The sequence below is a fragment of the Vulpes vulpes genome, chromosome 16, assembly GCF_048418805.1.
Source record: "Vulpes vulpes isolate BD-2025 chromosome 16, VulVul3, whole genome shotgun sequence".
In the NCBI taxonomy this organism is placed as follows: domain Eukaryota; kingdom Metazoa; phylum Chordata; class Mammalia; order Carnivora; family Canidae; genus Vulpes; species Vulpes vulpes.
This window is the reverse complement of record NC_132795.1, coordinates 82,770,894-82,784,255: the sequence shown is the minus strand read 5'-3', so window position 1 is coordinate 82,784,255 and position 13,362 is coordinate 82,770,894. Positions and strand designations below refer to the sequence as shown.

Genomic DNA, 13,362 nt, shown 5'->3' with positions numbered 1-13,362 from the left:
ATAACAAGCAGTTCACATTTAATGGAACATAAGGGGAAGAGATGAGGCTGGACAGGTGGACCAGGATGAGCTCTTGATCAGGAGGTTTAGGTGATAAGAAACCCTTGTAAAGCTTTAAGCTGGGCAGTGGCATGGTCAGATATATGTTTGAGTGGGACAAAGTTAAATAAGGGATAAGAAGCTATTCTACTAGTTCAGATAAGAGATACAGATGGGCTGAATTAGGATGGACATAGGAAACAAGAAGAGCAAAGCCTTATAAAGGTACAATGCCTTTCTTTCCTCTGTAACACATAGCCTTCTAGCTATTATTTTATAATATTTAGCACATTGCATCAGAATCAACCACATTTAATTGAAGTCAATTTTGAAATTCAATGAGATGTGGGATATATGTGAATGGTGGAAGTCAAGACTATGTCCTAGGTTTCTAGCTTGATCAACTGGGATGACAGTGATGTTGAGATAGAAAATACAGAGATTAGTAGATTTGGATAAAGGATAGGACTTAGAATGAGATGCTTACTGATTCATTTCTAGACATGCTGAGTTTGCGATTTCTGTAATATATTAAGGTAAACATGTACCACGGAGAGTTGATTGTGAAGCTAGGAATGAATGTGAAGTGCAACCAAGACATCTAGAATTAAGATAAAAATATAAGCAGTAGTTAGATGTTGAAATTACAGCAGATGAGAAGATACAAGAAGAGGGTATAGAACAAGAGGGTGAGTAGTCTGAGGAGATAGCCTGATAAAACAGCTCTAGTTAATGGTGAACACAAGGAGAGTTTGTGAAGAAGATACGGTAGGTCATAGTAAGTATACATGATATGGTAAGACACATAATTACGACATGATAATGGTAAGATACACTAGAGAATCAGAAGAGTTTGGCACCAAGAACCCAAAGGGATAGACAATTTTAATAATCAAGAATAACAAATGGTGTCAATTAAACTCCAATAATGGCATCTTTAAAAATGTGCCCTAGATTTGGCAGGTTGGGAACCAGTGGTGACCTTCCCCAAAAATAATGTCAGTAGAGGCAAGGGCCAAGTTGCCAAGGTATATCAAAGATTCTTGGAGGTTCTTACTATACTCGAGGACAACAAAGCCTCAAGACGGACTGCAGCATAAGTCCTGCTTATATTAATTAATTAATTAATTAATTAATTTATTTATTTATTTACTGACTCCTCAACTACACTAACTCAACAAATTTTTTCTCCACATAACATGAATATAAGAATGGATCTATATTCATTAGAACACACTTTAAGAAAGATGGGTTAAAAAGAAGAAAATATAAAATCTGTAAATAAACTGCAAATTAAGAAAACGAAAGATGGGTTAACAGGACATTTGGGTGGCTCAGCAGTTGAGCGTCTGTCTTTGGCTCAGGTTGTGAGTCCTGGGATCGAGTCTCACATCAGGCTTCCTGCAATTGAGCCTGCTTCTCCCTCTGCCTCTCTCGATCTGTGTCTCTCATGAATATATAAATAAAATCTTAAAAAAAAAAGAAAGATGGGTTAAAAACTTTACATATTTAACCATTTAGAACAGACAAAGTGATGTATTGAAAGAAATAATCTGAAAGGGAGAACAGTAGAGGTTTGTAAATAAGGAATAAATCATTTCTCAAAATTCAGAAGTGATGATTTCTAAATCTCCTCAATTTTTATGGGAATACCAGTATGCCCTGACATTTGGTTCAGCTGTATATAGAAAACATATGCACCAAAGAGGAGTAAAATACTTTTGCTTTTAGGGGGATTTTTAGATTTGCTTATGTAGATTTGAACAGAAATTAAATAGCTACTTAATATATTGTTCTCAGCTAGAGACCAGTGAAAATACAGATGTAAGAGGAGCAAAAACACTCGATCTAGCATTCACAGCCTCCTGCAACTTGTCAGAAACGACTATTTTTTAAAAATAAAATCTCTTTCACTGAATTGGCAAGTGCAATACTGTCCAGCAGCCAGGCATCTGTGTATTTAGAGTCCATTACAGTGGAATTCTCACTATGAAGTAGGTGGCACAGAGGCACTTTTTTATATCATAATACATTAACAAGTAAAAGAAGCTAAGAATAATATTGGCTGGTTTTCACCTCTTTTTTTTCTTTTGTTTTCGATTATGAGTTCATTTATGTGTTTGTGAGAGAAAGGAAGTCATTTTTTGTTTTTCTTCTTTGGGAACAAAATAATTTGCTCATAAGCCAATAGGAAAATGTAAGAGACCAGAGAAAAATCAGTGATATTAGATATGCCTCCACCACAGTGAATTTATCATCAAATGAGGTATTTTTTAACATACACATTTATTACAGATTCTCCATACATCACCAATGCTCATTTTATTTCAAGGAATTTGACTCTACATAATTTGCTATCAGTAGCTCTGGAAGAGACTAGAGAACCTGTCAACAAAGACTAAGCAATTCTCCTCACTCAAATGCATTATCTCTTTTCTGGATGCTAATTGCACCCATCCTCATTCACTGGTTTCATAATTAAAACCAGGAACACAACCAAAAGATCAGATAACTAGCGTGACATAATATTAACTCTGGAATGAAGTATTGGATTTTTGACGATTATGGAAAATCACCCTTATGTTACTTATTTCTTTACCTAACACTACTAAAGAGTTCCTTTATAAAAAGCAAGAACAAGTGGCAATTAAAAATCGGTTAATCCATGTATAAAATCTACTGATCACTTAACCTATGCAGATCACTCACTAGGTTCTACGGAATAAAGAAATAATTTCATTGTCTTCACCAGCAAGATCTAGAAATCAAATCAAGGCATTAATACACAGATATGCATTTTGAGAGTCAATTCTAAAACTGCATTTTCTCTGAAGCTCCATATATATCAAGTATCACTAAAGAACATTGACGCTGTCATATTTTCTTTCTTCCTGCAATAGCTAGCTCTAACCTACGTCAAATTTTTTTTTCAGTGATACCATTTAATCATAATGGGATAAAGGGCAAGGGAAAGACAAACAAAAATGCATTTACTTTAATGAAAAAAGAAAAAAGAAGCCTTGTTATTTTCTTAATGGTAATAGCAGTAGAAATGACAATGGTAATAAAAATGTTATCATCTCTTAAGTACTTATTATCAGTCAGGAAGGAGACTTGGTGCTTTACAAACTTTAATTCATTTAAGCCTGCCAAGAACTGCTTCAGACAGAAAAATCCACATTTTACTAACAAAGGGAAGGAAAGATAATAATTATTAGGCAACTAGTCCAAAAGTATAAAGTTGGGAAATAGGGAAGCTGGGGCCCAAACCCACATTCTTAAATACTACACTTCATTATATATACCTATGTATGCCTCTCTATACTTTTAAAAAAATCCAAGTAACATATTTAAATAGACCTCTAAGCTGTCTTATGTCAACCGAATCCTGTAATGAGTGATACCCCTGTCAATGGTCAAAGTCATCAATAAAATCGAATCATGTTACTTGCTGCAACATTACATTTCCCAAAGGTGGCCAAACCAGTACACTCCACCAAAAAAACCCCTCTTTTTAAAATGCAATGTTAACTATTTTTCATTGAGAAGTGGTCTTTCTCTTCCTTGAATATGGCCAAGTCTGTAACTATGGCACAAGTGACCCTACGTGGCTTCTGAGGCTAAAAGATTAAAGGTTACTAGGCTTCCACCTGATTCTCATGAGATCCCATCCTCGGAACACAGCTGCCATGCTATGGAGAAGTCAAGAAGCCACATGGAAAGGCCATATGTAGATGGTCTGGACACAGTTCTAGCTGAGGTGACAGCTGTCTTCCAGCATCAACCATCAGACAAATGAATGAGCAAGCTTTTAGGTGGCTCCATTCCCCAGCATTTGAGCCTCCCCCAGTGATGTCTTGTGGAGCTGAGACAAGCTGTGCCCACTGAGCCCTGTTCAAATGTCAAGTCAGTGAATAAAATAAATAAATGTCATTATTTTTAGTCACTAAGTTTTAGGTCCGTAAACAGCAATATAGCCAGAGCATCTAATTTCAGCATACTGTACTCCGAGATAACACATGTAAAATCGTATTTTAAAGAGCTAAACAAATTACATGATTATCACTGCTTTTATTTGTTGTTAAAATCACTTCAAATGGTTAAACTGTTTCTAACACCTTCTACTCTTACTACTAAAAATATGGTCCATGGACCAGCAGCATGAGTGTCACCTGTCAAATAGAAATGCAGAACCTGAGGTCCCACCCTAGACCTGCCGAATCAGAATCTGCATCTTAACAATATCCCCGGGAGATTTTATGCATATTAAACTTTGAGAAGCACTAATACAGACCTCCTGAGCGGGTCCTTGATGGCGCAGGGTATGTCTATGATCAATCATATGGATTGGTTAGCCTGAGGGAGTCACTACTCCTGTGGATAGACACTAGCTCCTCATCTTCTATAGAAAGAAATGTAATGTTGAACCAGGAAGAAACCCTCTGCATTTTCATGGGGAAATTCATGAGAAATAAAAACCTTCAAAAGCTGTCTCTCTTTTAAGATGAGCGGAAGGCTGACAGAGGCGACCCAGCATGATCTGACAGATGGTGTATGTCAGATGGATGAGTGGAAAAGAAGAAAGAGAGCCTTTCAAAGTATCTGATTGTAGTTTTAGCTAAAAGCTGCCTTTAAGCCAATTTTCCAGAGTCCGGTAGCTTCCAAATGTTTTGGATCAAGGGTCCACTATTCCAGTATTTTGCAGGTAATTGGCTAGCTGCATTACCAATTACCTGCATAGGTAAAAGTGAGCTTCCCTGTCTGTGCTTTTCCTTAATTAAAATTGCTGGTTTGGGGAACAAATATGTCATTAATATGGTTCTGTGAGATCAGAGCCTTTTCAATTATAATCTAACCTTGTGTGTCAACTCCAAAATTTCCAGTCAGATCTCAGTTTCTAACTCTGTCTGGCCTTTATCCTTAACCTAAATATTAGTTTATATATTTTTTTTCAGAAAAGAAATGGATATATGAGACTTGCATCACTGCTTACTCTTAACATTATTAAAAACAGCAGAAGAGTACCTAGGACCCCAAAAATGGCAAATATTTTTTAAAGTGGAGTAAAGAAAAGCCAAGCCCACGTTTTCTTTTAAATGGGTTTTAAAACGTGACATCCTCTTTAATCATCATCATCACAATAGTAATACATTTCGTTATTATAGGATATTTTTCAGCTTTCTGGTCGGCCTTTTCAACAGACCTGTGAGAGTAGCAAACATCTATTTTCTCTATTTTACGGATGATGAAGACAAAACATAGAGATCAATACAGATGACATCACTAGTCCATTGTTTTATGGTAGAGGAAAAACTAATGTTTACATTTGCTGACTCCTATGGACAACTCTCTGGAAAATAGAAGAGATGCCTTAAGTTCAGGTAAAAACTACACCTAAAAGCCACACAGGCTGGAATATAACCACAGTCACTTACATAATGCTGTCTGATTCCAGCAGGTCTTTCTGTGATAACAAGAATGCTCTTTGTCTACACTGGCCAATAGGGTAATCATCAGCCCCATTTGGCAATTACACACTTGAAATGTGGCTGTTATGACTAACACACTGGATTTGGGGGTGTGTTCAATTTTAATTAAGTTTAAAAAGTTAAATTAACTTTGCTCTGAAGAGTAGAAGCAAAAAGGGCTGAAGGATAGGCTTTGGAACACCTATGTTCTAACAATAATTTCTAGGCATCTCCTTGCACAGAGAACCCTATTATTACCTCTGCAGAGACCTCCGGATAGAAGGGAAAGTAGTTGAGTGGCCAGAGGGCAATGAGATGAGAGCCCAAGGAACCAGATTAGAGCTCTGAACTCTGCTCTCTCTGATAAACTGTAAGAAAATTGGAGTCCATAAGTTCTAAAGCATTTTCCAATTATAAAATTATGTCATTTTTAGCAAGGTATCCACTGGTTTCTCCCTCTCACCATTCTGTTTCTTATTTTCCTTCTGTAACATCATCCTGAGATTCTTTCTAACCTCACTGAATTCAAAAAAACCACTTCCAATCTGCAATTTCATGTTCCCTTCTCATACGCCAATTAAGAATAATTTTCTTGTGTCATTTTCCACTGTAAAAGAGCCAGGTAGCGTACTCATCCAGCTTCTGAGATATGGCAAAAGCAATTAATTCAAAGCATGACTTTGTTCTTCCTATTTTCTTGTCCTTTCAGAGTCATGAATCACAGTTATTTGGACTTGGTACTTACACTTGCTTTGCCTTAGGATGTTCCAATCTTTTTGTTACAATGGTCTCTTCCACAGCTATGCTAAGAAATATGCTTTATGCCCTAGGCAGCTCTTTTTTTTCCTGACTTCACATTAAATGCAAAAAGGAAATAGTGATATAAAATCCCCCATTTCCTGATAAATTCTCTTTAATTCTCCACTCTTCAATTTTACTAGGGCTATTTTTCTTTCATGTATGTTTCAAATACATATCTTTTCCTTAGTAAGAACCTGGTCTGAATGACATATCTTTTTCCATCCCTAATTATCCTTTTAACTTGTTTCTATTCACTCTCAATCCATCTCTTTTCCTATCAACTTTCTTAGATTAAAAATAAAACAGTTATTCATCAATTTAAATCAGATCATTTTACTTTCCCATGCTCTTCTGCTAACATTCAGATTGAACCCAATTTAAGAAAATTTGCATCTCTTCTAGTTGAATAAATGTGCTTGGGGGTTTAGCGTAATTTTGAAGATGTTTCACTTTTTGAAAACAGATTTCCTACAAGATATCAAATCCTGTGAAACATATTTAGGGCATTAATTTTCTGAAAGTCAATATCAATCCAACTTCTATGATTTTTGTTTTTTAGAATCTTGGTCTTAAAAGTAGGAAAGAGATAATAAGTCAAGATTCAGTTCATTACTCTTGATGGTTAGGGAACAGAAAAAAAAAAAAAAAAAAGAGTATCTAAATTTAATCCATGGAGTTTCAAAGGGTTCTAACTAGCCTTAATGCATTTCTAGTTTGGGTGACTCTGGGAGAAATCAGGTGAGTTTCAGAGGTCTCCAGATCAAAGTAAGCCTAGAAAGGATCTTCAGGAGAAATTCAGACTGACTCAGATCCCCCAAGAATCTTTAGCCCAGTCTAGAGCTGACTGAGGAAAACACTATCTCTGTAGACTGAAACTGGTTCTGGAGAGAGTAGGACAAGGGAGACAGCTATGCCTGAGCTTCAGCTCTCTCCACATGCCTTACTTTACCTTCCCTTTTTCTTTATGAGGAGTTCAGTCCAAAGGGCTAGGAAGCTCAGAATTCCTATGAATACTGTTTTAAGTCTGAATAACCAGCAGCTGTGTTGCAATGCCTCCCTAACCCTGTTTTAGCCTCATAGAATTCCAACTCTCAGGGATTTTCTCCATTCTCACTTATCACATTCTCTCTTGTGCTTTCTGAATAATTAAGAAACCCACATAACCTTGTTTGCCCTCAGAGTTCCACACAAAAACATTTCTTTTCTGGCAACTGTTTTACAGGATTTTCAATATGAAAAGCTTGCTACTTGTGAGGGCAGCTCTTTTTATTCTTTTCCATCCCAACTAACTCTGCTCTGCCAGCCAAAGTATTTGTATCCTTTCATTCTGCCAAGATTGTATTCCTTGGATGGTATCACCTGTATCTTCTCCATCCTCCAGACAGCCTGAGGGAGTAGCTGGCCTTTCCCACTATCTTTGGTCTAAGGAAACCTGCTGCCACCATCTCAGTGAGCAAAGGATTCTGGATCTACACTCCAGATGTCACTGTCCACTCCTTTTAGAGTTCCTCTGTACCATTCCCCACAAGCCTCATCAACCTGTTTCATCAATCACACCCAGGGGTCAAGCTTCTCAGTTGTTATTATCCCTGAAACTCCCATGATGTCTCCTCCCGCCCCTTTTTTAAGAGAGAACACAAGAGAGCAAGCAGGGGGAGGGGGAGGGGGAGCAGAGTCCCCAAGCAGACTCCCCAATGAGCAGGCAGCCCAACATGGAGCTCAATCCCAGAACTTCAAGATCATGACCTGAGTCAAAATCTAGATTCAGACACCGAACTGACTGAGCCATCCAGGTGACGCCCATCATGTCCTGCTTGTGATGTCTCCCAATCTGAGCCAATTCCCTATGCTACCCCCACATCACTGCCAAACACTTTTTCTGGATCTCTGGTACTCCTGTTCTATGATTACTGGATTTTAGTACATTTTCTTTCTTTTTTTTTTTTTTTTTTTTTAGAGATAAATCTTTTTTTTTTTTTTAATTTTTTATTTATTTATGACAGCCACAGAGAGAGAGAGAGAGAGGCAGAGACACAGGCGGAGGGAGAAGCAGGCTCCATGCACCGGGAGCCTGACGTGGGACTCGATCCCGGGTCTCCAGGACCACGCCCTGGGCCAAAGGCAGGCGCCAAACCGCTGCGCCACCCAGGGATCCCGATTTTAGTACATTTTCAAGATTTTTCCTGAACTTCTTGTTCATTGCCAACCCTCAACAGAAAACTTGTCCAACCGTTGGAAAACATTTCCCCTTTGAGTAAGTGAAAGCTGGTTTTCCTTTCAAGAGTTGGCAAGGCTACCTCTTTTCTCCTGTTTGATATGTAATTATTCTTCTTGTCTCTTGCCACATCTTCTGTGAGACATGGTGCTTACAGGCACAGGCTTGAGTCCAACTGCTAGGTTTTAAGTCGCAACTCTTCTTTACTAGCAATAGTGCCCTTTGACAATTATTTGCCTCATTCTCCCCGAGCCTTCTTGTTTTTAGTAAGTACCATACACACAGGGACAATCTAGCCTTATGTTACAAAAATTAAATAAACTAACTTGTGCAAAGAATTTATAAGAGTCACTGATAGAAAGTAGATTGGATCCATTTTACTGCTGAATTAAAGGTTCTGACGAGGCCTGAGATGACATAAAAACATAATTTTCTTTTCTTTATGCCTAAAAATATATTTGACCTCAGAACACTTCTTCTTCTGCTCCTTCTACAATGTAACTGGTACTACATTTTCTTGAAATCTCTGTTGCTAAGAACTGACTTTGGGAAACCTGATCTTGAGTTTTAAACAAAAACAAACAAGGTAAAGCCAAAGAAAGATAAAATCACTTCAGTTATATTATGATTAATGTGGACAGATCCTAAATTAGAACTCCAACCTCCTGGTATTGAAGAATACTGAAATTTAATCCATAAAAAGGAAATTGTAAAAGGGTTAAGGGTTACGCGAGAGTTCAAGTTAGTCAATGCTGCACAAATGCTATTTCATATCAATTTCTAGGAAAGAAATAACTGAACACTGCTGGCTTTCCTTTTCTAGTTTTGGTGTTTCTGCCTTTTATCTTCCAACTGACTGATTTTCACAACTGTTTCTTAGATTTACATATAGTCAGTGGACATATATTTTGTAAATGCTCAAACATTAAGTGATATTTGACAAATGCGTACACCTTTGAGTATAACCCCTATTCCTATCAGAATACAGAACCTATTGATCACTTCTACTACTTCCCAGTCAACTCTTACAACCCCAGGGAAGCAACAACAACTTTCCTGGTTTTGACCTCCTTTACTATAGTTTTGCCTCTTGCAGAGCTTCATATAAATGGAATCACTCAGTATTTACTCTGTATGTTCAGCTTCTTTCATTCAGGATAACATGAAATTGATCTCTACTGTTGTGGTATCAGTACTTTATTCCATTAGAGTGCTGAGTAGTATTCCACTGTATGAACATACCACAATCCATCTATTCTGGAGTTGTTTGCCCTTTGGATTTTCCAATTCTGAAGTCACAGCTTTAGTTGGCAAGCTAGAGTCTCTAGCCCAGGAGAACAATGGTATATAGTTCCAGTCTGAGTCTGATGGCCTAAGAACCAGAAGAGCCAATGTAAATTCTAATCCAAGTCCTAGTCAAAAGGCAGGAGAAGACTGATGTCCCAGCTTAAAGATAGGCAGAGCGAGAATTCTCCCTTGCTGAGCCTTTGTTCTAGTCAATCTTCAATGGATTGGATGAGGGCCACCTACGTTAGGGGGGCAATCTGTTTTACTCAGGCTACCCTATTCAAAGGTTAATCTCATCCAGAAATATCCTGATGGACATATCCAGAAAAACGTTTAATCAAATATGTGGATATCTTGTGGCCCAGTCAAGTTGACACATAAAAAAAACCCACCATCCCACCCACTTTGGGGCCATCATGGAAAGAAATGCTCTAAAATGCTTTTGTGTTTATATGGAAATACATTTTTATTTCTCTCTAGTAATTCATAACAGTGACATTTCTGGATCGTTTCTCTTTTTAACTATTCTAGCAGGTACATACTACTGCTTATTCTGGTTCTAATTTTTAATTTTCATTTCCCTGATGTCAAATCTTGGTGAGCACTTTTTCAAAAGCGAATTGGCCGTTTAGATGTGTTCCCGTGAAGTATTTCTTCCAGCCTTTACCTATTGTTTACTGGGTTATTTATCTTCTTATTGTCGAGTTTCAGAAATTGTTTTTGTATCCTATATACTAGATCATCTGACAGATATAGGTTTTGTAAATATGTTTTCCTGGCACAAGTGTTGCCTATTCATTTCTAAACGATGTCTTTTTGATGGGCACACATTTCTAATTTTGATGAAGTCTGTTTTTCAATTTTACTTCTGTGGTTGTTGCCTTTTGAATCCTGCTTCAAATCTTTGACCCCAAGTTGTAATAATATTCTTCTGTGTTTTCTTTTTCCTTTTTTTAAATAGAGGGGTGCAGAGAGAGAGGGAGAGAGAAAACCTTAAGTAGGCTTCACACCCTGCACGGAGCTTGACTCTGGGCTTAGTCTCACAACCCTGAGATCATGACCTAAGCCAAAATTAAGAGTTGGATGCTTAGATGACTGAGCCACCCAGTTTTCTTTAATGAATGTTAGAATTTAGCTTTTTAGTTTAAGACTATGATACATATCAAATTAACTTTTCTATATGGAGTGTGATAGGGGTGAAATGTCTTTTTTTCCATGTGACTATCCCATTATTTCAGTATTGGTTAAAAATTCTCCTTCCCCAATAAATTACTTTTTATTTTTGTCAAACGTCAATTGAGGTGCATATATGTGGATCAGTTTATGAATTCTATATATTGTCCAATGACCTATCACTATGTCAATACCATGCTAACTGCCATCTTAATTACTGTAGCTCTATAGTAAGTCTTAAAATCAGGCTCTGTAAATTCTACCAGATAATTTCTTTTTAATTGTTTTGATTACTTGGTTATTTGTTTCCATACAAATGTTAGACACAGCTTTGGCTTTAAACTTTTATTTAAAAACCCTTGTATGATTATGTCTGTGATTACCTTTATTTTACAGATCATTTATCTTTTATGTCTACTAGAAGAAAAGGCTAAGTGTCCAGGTAACCATTGGTCAGAAGTGCAAGAACCAGTATTTTATTTGTGGTTAGATGCTTTTGTAATATTTATAATCTTTTTTTTGTGTGGCCCAGAATCTGAATCCCGTTCTTATTTTTGGGGAATTCCTCACATATGAGTCTTAAAAGAAAGTAGTACTACCTTTAACTACAGATGTTGAAAATATCAGATGCACATTTATTAATTTCCTTTGTATCACAGGTATGAGCACTCAACCTACAATGTACTACTTCTGAGCCTGGAACTGGGAGAGAGTCACCAAACAGGAGAATGCACCACGGGGAATATACTTTGATGCAGGTGACAGGAATAGCAGCAGCAGCATCAAAGAATTTCCAAGGGCAGCAATAGCAGTATCCAGGGTTAGGCAACAAGATAAGGCAGGTCTGCAAGCTGAGTGCAGGACTTAGCAGCAGCAGTGTGTGCACCACCTGATTCTGTGGGCAGATTTCTTTGTTCTCTATAGTCCGTGTTGCTGCGTAACTCCCGTTCTGTCAATTCTTTTAAGAAATTCATGGTCTTAAGTCCGCCAACATTTTTCTTGCTTAAAAATAAGGTCTGATTAAAGATTAATTTCAAGTGAGCCTATATCTCTCCGCAGTAGGGTATGTGTATGTGAGTGTAGACAAAAGAGGGCCTTCTAAGAAAAAATGGAAGCTTTAAAGCCTTTTGGTGTATAAAATGTTCACATAAAACAACCCAAACTTTTTCATTCCCTTTTATGGCTCAAATCTGACCTAGCTTATGTCCAATAGGATTCTGGAAACCAGTTGTTCAGCCCAGGATACATGTATTTCTCAGAGTGTACAGAACAATGTCTAAGAGGTATGTGAGAATAGATAGCTTTAAAATAATTCATCACATTCACGTATATACACACATATATTTATAAATTATATATGTAAATCTTGCAAAATTAAGGTATTTTAACCACAAATGGGTACCACTGATATCTATCTCTTCTCCATCACCATTCTCCTTGTGTGTCAGATGACTTTGGAGTAGTCCCAAGTGTTTCTAAGATTTGGTGATCAGAGTTGAGTAAGTGATAGACATAAACTTGGCTTGGGTTTAACAGAATATATTATGGGGTTTGCAGTCACTTTCTTATATTGTGAAGCTATTAGTAGTCCTCACATGATAGTTTCCATAGATCATTTCCAGGAATATTCATAGCACACACTGAGTCAACTCATCTGGTATTATGAGGTGCCAGACAAGGAGGCGCAGAGCCAGAGGTCTTTCTATGATATGAAGACACCCTATGCTGTCTAGCAACAAAAGCTGTGTTATTGGAGCAGAAAGAAAGGTTTAAATTTAGGGACCCAGGAGCTTGCCTTCTCTGGAGGATTTTTCCACTTGTTAGATGTGTGAAACTATAAGATGACTATTCACCTAGTGTTCCTCATCAATATCCAGTCAAAATTGAAATTCTCTTCTGTCAGGAATATACATATAATGCAACACAGGTGATTATAATACACCACCTATTTTCTTCTTTATGATGACAATCACACAAAATAGATTTGTCAGAACTTCTGTTTTTGTAGGTCACAAACCTGTAACAGCTCTAAAAATGGCAAATAGGTCTGCTTGAAGTTATAGATGAAAGAAAGTTTTCTCCCCAAATATGCCAATTAATGTAAAAAATTTTAGATTCTTAATAATGAGTTGTGAAGTTAAAAGAAATTCTTTTATACTATCAAAATTGGTTTTGATTAACCATTCTAGAGAAAACACGGACTTACCTTTCTATCTTTCTAAAAACTAATATTACAAAATTGTTTGTCATATGAAAAGGAGGATCAAAGAGTGGTGAGGCCAAAAAATGTGGGCAAAGCAGTGAAATGTGTCAGGCAGTTAAGAAATAGAGATTCTGATGATTGTTCGGGGTTTGTAATGCCTAGTATTGCTCAGCTTT

General features: G+C 37.1%; 1 long non-coding RNA gene across 1 annotated transcript in view; it reads left to right on the top strand.

The window, feature by feature from the left end:
* Positions 1–11,771, top strand: part of LOC140595855 (uncharacterized) — a 34,559-nt gene extending 22,788 nt beyond the window's left edge. Inside the window, exon 3 of the long non-coding RNA XR_011997784.1 lies at positions 11,643–11,771. This is a non-coding gene — a long non-coding RNA (uncharacterized lncRNA). The remainder of the gene's footprint in view (positions 1–11,642) is intronic.
* Positions 11,772–13,362: the final 1,591 nt, after the last annotated feature.